The 5000-nt window shown below is 52.9% G+C and overlaps 1 non-coding gene across 1 annotated transcript in view; it reads right to left on the bottom strand.

Moving 5' to 3' along the window:
• The window catches only part of LOC124773542, a 1909-nt gene extending 752 nt beyond the window's left edge, over window positions 1–1157 (bottom strand). Inside the window, exon 1 of the ribosomal RNA XR_007014786.1 lies at window positions 1–1157. This exon is cut by the window's left edge and continues 752 nt beyond it. This is a non-coding gene — a ribosomal RNA (small subunit ribosomal RNA).
• Window positions 1158–5000: the final 3843 nt, after the last annotated feature.

Here is a 5000-nt window from a genome sequence, read left to right as displayed (position 1 = left end):
GAGGAACTGCGGCGGATCGCTGGCTGGCATCGTTTATGGTTAGAACTAGGGCGGTATCTGATCGCCTTCGAACCTCTAACTTTCGTTCTTGATTAATGAAAACATACTTGGCAAATGCTTTCGCTTCTGTTCGTCTTGCGACGATCCAAGAATTTCACCTCTAACGTCGCAATACGAATGCCCCCGCCTGTCCCTATTAATCATTACCTCGGGTTCCGAAAACCAACAAAATAGAACCGAGGTCCTATTCCATTATTCCATGCACACAGTATTCAGGCGGGCTTGCCTGCTTTAAGCACTCTAATTTGTTCAAAGTAAACGTGCCGGCCCACCGAGACACTCAATAAAGAGCACCCTGGTAGGATTTCAACGGGGTCCGCCTCGGGACGCACGAGCACGCACGGGGCGGTCGCACGCCTTCGGCTCGCCCCACCGGCAGGACGTCCCACGATACATGCCAGTTAAACACCGACGGGCGGTGAACCAACAGCGTGGGACACAAATCCAACTACGAGCTTTTTAACCGCAACAACTTTAATATACGCTATTGGAGCTGGAATTACCGCGGCTGCTGGCACCAGACTTGCCCTCCAATAGATACTCGTTAAAGGATTTAAAGTGTACTCATTCCGATTACGGGGCCTCGGATGAGTCCCGTATCGTTATTTTTCGTCACTACCTCCCCGTGCCGGGAGTGGGTAATTTGCGCGCCTGCTGCCTTCCTTGGATGTGGTAGCCGTTTCTCAGGCTCCCTCTCCGGAATCGAACCCTGATTCCCCGTTACCCGTTACAACCATGGTAGGCGCAGAACCTACCATCGACAGTTGATAAGGCAGACATTTGAAAGATGCGTCGCCGGTACGAGGACCGTGCGATCAGCCCAAAGTTATTCAGAGTCACCAAGGCAAACGGACCGGACGAGCCGACCGATTGGTTTTGATCTAATAAAAGCGTCCCTTCCATCTCTGGTCGGGACTCTGTTTGCATGTATTAGCTCTAGAATTACCACAGTTATCCAAGTAACGTGGGTACGATCTAAGGAACCATAACTGATTTAATGAGCCATTCGCGGTTTCACCTTAATGCGGCTTGTACTGAGACATGCATGGCTTAATCTTTGAGACAAGCATATGACTACTGGCAGGATCAACCAGGGAGCTGCGTCAACTAGAGCTGAGCAGCCGGCCGCCCGGGAGTGTGTCCCGGGGGCCCGCGCGAACACGCAAGCGTCCGCTCAATCATTCTGCAAACAGGAGGAGGCTGAGCTCCCCTGCACAATACACCTCGAAACCCTCTCAGGTCCCGGCGGCGCGCAGCGCCGTCCCAAGTACTTGGTCGGGTTCGAGAGAGGCGCAATCGCCCGGAGTTAGGCGAGTAGACGCTTTCGGTGCGACCACCCGTGCTCCCAACTGAGCTTGCCGCTGCCGACAGAGGCCCGGGAGCGTGCTGTCGTGGCATTGCCGGCGGGAGACAACACGCGCCACCTACGGTGACCGGCAGCTCCAACGCCAGCGCCACAGAAGGACAAAAGCCCCACTTGGGTGCCGAAGCGAACTCTCCCAGCACAGCGCACGCGCCAACACATCCGCACAGCTGCGATACAAACCACCAGCGAGAACCGCTGGGGCGACCGAGCAGCAGACGGCGTCGCGGCGCCGAGCGCCGGGCGGCGGCGCATCCTCAACGCACACAGTCCTCAATCGGACCAGCACACTGAAGATGTCCACCGCGCTTCGCACCGGGCCCGCGAGGACCTACTTTGGCCGCACGGCGCCGCGCGCAGGGTGCGCCGGCGCGCAGCTGCGACGCCTGCCGCGTCCGTCGGCCGGCGCGCGTGCCACTGGCCGCCCCCACCAGCCGGCTGTAGCGCGTGCGCCCACGCACCGCGCGGCCAGCACGCCGGGAGGCGCCCCCTCACCGGCCGGGGACGGTCCCACCCAGCCACCGCCGCGTATCGCTTCACACCCAGATGCCGTTCAGTTTCGTCGGCATGGTGGGTATCGCTGGAACAACCGGTTAGTACCTCAACCTATCGTCGCCATCACCGATTCACCCCTAGCGAGAACAACCGCACCACAACAGGTTACCATTTGTTCATTTGCGTAACTTCACCAGAAAACGCAGGCGTCCATCGCCATTTGCAACTTCCACGATTATTGCATGCCTGTGTCAGGTGTCACGCCACACTACGTCTGCCCACATACACGCAACAAAATGTGCACGCCTAGACAATACGTGGAAGGTGGCCCCCGTACGTATGCGATGTCCATTGCTCGAACGACTGTCAACCGGCCTCTGTAGCATGTCGCAGATATGGAACGCGGTGCACCATGCCATCACGGTGTGTGAGGAGAGACGACTAGGTCCGAATACATCAACAGACAGCTCATGCTGATCGCCATCCACGGCGTCCGTTCCTCCCACACGTCTCTATGGCGTACCACACTGCAATCCAGCTCTCATAGGGAGACGACACGTAGCTGCGTGCACAATATTTGCACTGTATGGTCCGCCGTTTTTGGGCGCAGTCGTTGTACGGTCACACTTGTGCCACGATGTATCATTCAGTACATAAGGACGAATGTGCAGTACAGATTGTGGTTTACGCGTACGACATTAGCGGACAGTTGACACAGGCCGCACCACAACGTAGCCTGAGTACGTCGCATGCGGAGGGCATTGAACATGCAAAGTTCTCACCAACCAGCTTGCGAAGGCAGGGGGCAAGGTGGGGACGTGGGGAGGGGCGGCATGTACGTCCTGCTGCCATCCACATTACAGTGTACAGCAGGAGCATGTGGAAAGTGAGCAAGACTTGCAAGGTGTTTAACATGAAGCGATACACAGGGGAGCGGGGAGTGCGAGTAGCGAACTATATTGCGAGGGTTGCGGGTGGGCAACACTACACTAATTGAACGAGTCGTATAACAATTACAGAGCAGGTTTAGGCGACAACGTGGGTTACGTTAGGCGACAACGTGGGTTACGTTAGGGGACAACGTGGGTTACGTTAGGGCACAACGTGGGTTAGGTTAAGGCACAACGTGGGTTAGGTTAAGGCACAACGTGGGTTAGGTTAAGGCACGACATGGGTTAGGTTAAGGCACGACATGGGTTAGGTTAAGGCACAACATGGGTTAGGTTAAGGCACAACATGGGTTAGGTTAAGGCACAACATGGGTTAGGTTAAGGCACAACATGGGTTAGGTTAAGGCACAACATGGGTTAGGTTAAGGCACAACATGGGTTAGGTTAAGGCACAACATGGGTTAGGTTAAGGCACAACATGGGTTAGGTTAAGGCACAACATGGGTTAGGTTAAGGCACAACATGGGTTAGGTTAAGGCACAACATGGGTTAGGTTAAGGCACAACATGGGTTAGGTTAAGGCACAACATGGGTTAGGTTAAGGCACAACATGGGTTAGGTTAAGGCACAACATGGGTTAGGTTAAGGCACAACATGGGTTAGGTTAAGGCACAACATGGGTTAGGTTAAGGCACAACATGGGTTAGGTTAAGGCACAACATGGGTTAGGTTAAGGCACAACATGGGTTAGGTTAAGGCACAACATGGGTTAGGTTAAGGCACAACATGGGTTAGGTTAAGGCACAACATGGGTTAGGTTAAGGCACAACATGGGTTAGGTTAAGGCACAACATGGGTTAGGTTAAGGCACAACATGGGTTAGGTTAAGGCACAACATGGGTTAGGTTAAGGCACAACATGGGTTAGGTTAAGGCACAACATAGGTTAGGTTAAGGCACAACATAGGTTAGGTTAAGGCACAACATAGGTTAGGTTAAGGCACAACATAGGTTAGGTTAAGGCACAACATAGGTTAGGTTAAGGCACAACATAGGTTAGGTTAAGGCACAACATAGGTTAGGTTAAGGCACAACATAGGTTAGGTTAAGGCACAACATAGGTTAGGTTAAGGCACAACATAGGTTAGGTTAAGGCACAACATAGGTTAGGTTAAGGCACAACATAGGTTAGGTTAAGGTACAACATAGGTTAGGTTAAGGTACAACATAGGTTAGGTTAAGGTACAACATAGGTTAGGTTAAGGTACAACATAGGTTAGGTTAGGTTAGGTTACACGTTGTTGTAAGGAAAGGTGTAGGGGGGGGCGGGGGCGGCAGGTTCGTTGATAGTGATTATAGTAAGTGAATGCTTGTGACATGATCAGATTTGTCACGTCAGGATGCACCTTTGGCTTATTAGAGGCGGCGCTCCAATTCTATGCTTGTGTCAGACCTGTGTCTTTGACTCATGTCATTGTTTGTGCGCTGTGACAGGAGGTACTATTGTGATGTTGGGTGCACCGTTGTATAGGACATGTGTGGGTGTTGGTGCCTGATCTGCGCAATGGTGGATGTCGAAAGGGTGGGATATTGTATTTTCCGCATGGACCTCCTGGTCTGGTTGTGATAGTGTGGATTGTGTAATGTGGCGGAGAGGATGCACTGGATGTTGTTCCATGCTGGTGCTTACATATTGTATGTGCGCCCGTTAGAAGCAGAGAGTGGTGCGTGATCAGAGTGGCTGGCTGACGTGTGGTTCCCATTGTGGGCAGACTCTTTCAGCATGTATACGGACAGTTGTATATATATTCTGTAGTTTGATGGCTCTGCATTGATTACTAATCAGCGCCGTGTGTACGGGTAATCTGGTTCCAGTCCAAAATGTTCCATCTGTGTACATTAGTGACAAAGACTCCCCTCATGCAGTGGGGCTCGGTCTGTTATAACTCTTCCGCGTAATATATTTGCCCCACGTTTTTGCGACTGCGAGTGCGAGTGCAACGCGCATGGGGACCGACATGCTGATGGCTCGGTATCGGACGCCGTACAGTGAGCAACGCGATCGCGTCTCTCGCTCGTAAGTGGTACAGGTCGCGGCTCATGTATAGGGACAGCGGGAGTGTCGCATATTGGCAATAACTCTTCATGAAACGCACGTTATAGGGGTGGATTGCACTTTACGAGTGCGGGAAA

This window comes from Schistocerca piceifrons, unplaced genomic scaffold (assembly GCF_021461385.2).
Source record: "Schistocerca piceifrons isolate TAMUIC-IGC-003096 unplaced genomic scaffold, iqSchPice1.1 HiC_scaffold_954, whole genome shotgun sequence".
Taxonomy (NCBI): Eukaryota; Metazoa; Arthropoda; class Insecta; order Orthoptera; family Acrididae; genus Schistocerca; species Schistocerca piceifrons.
Note: the sequence above shows the minus strand (reverse complement) of the source record. Positions and strands in the feature narration are given on the sequence as shown.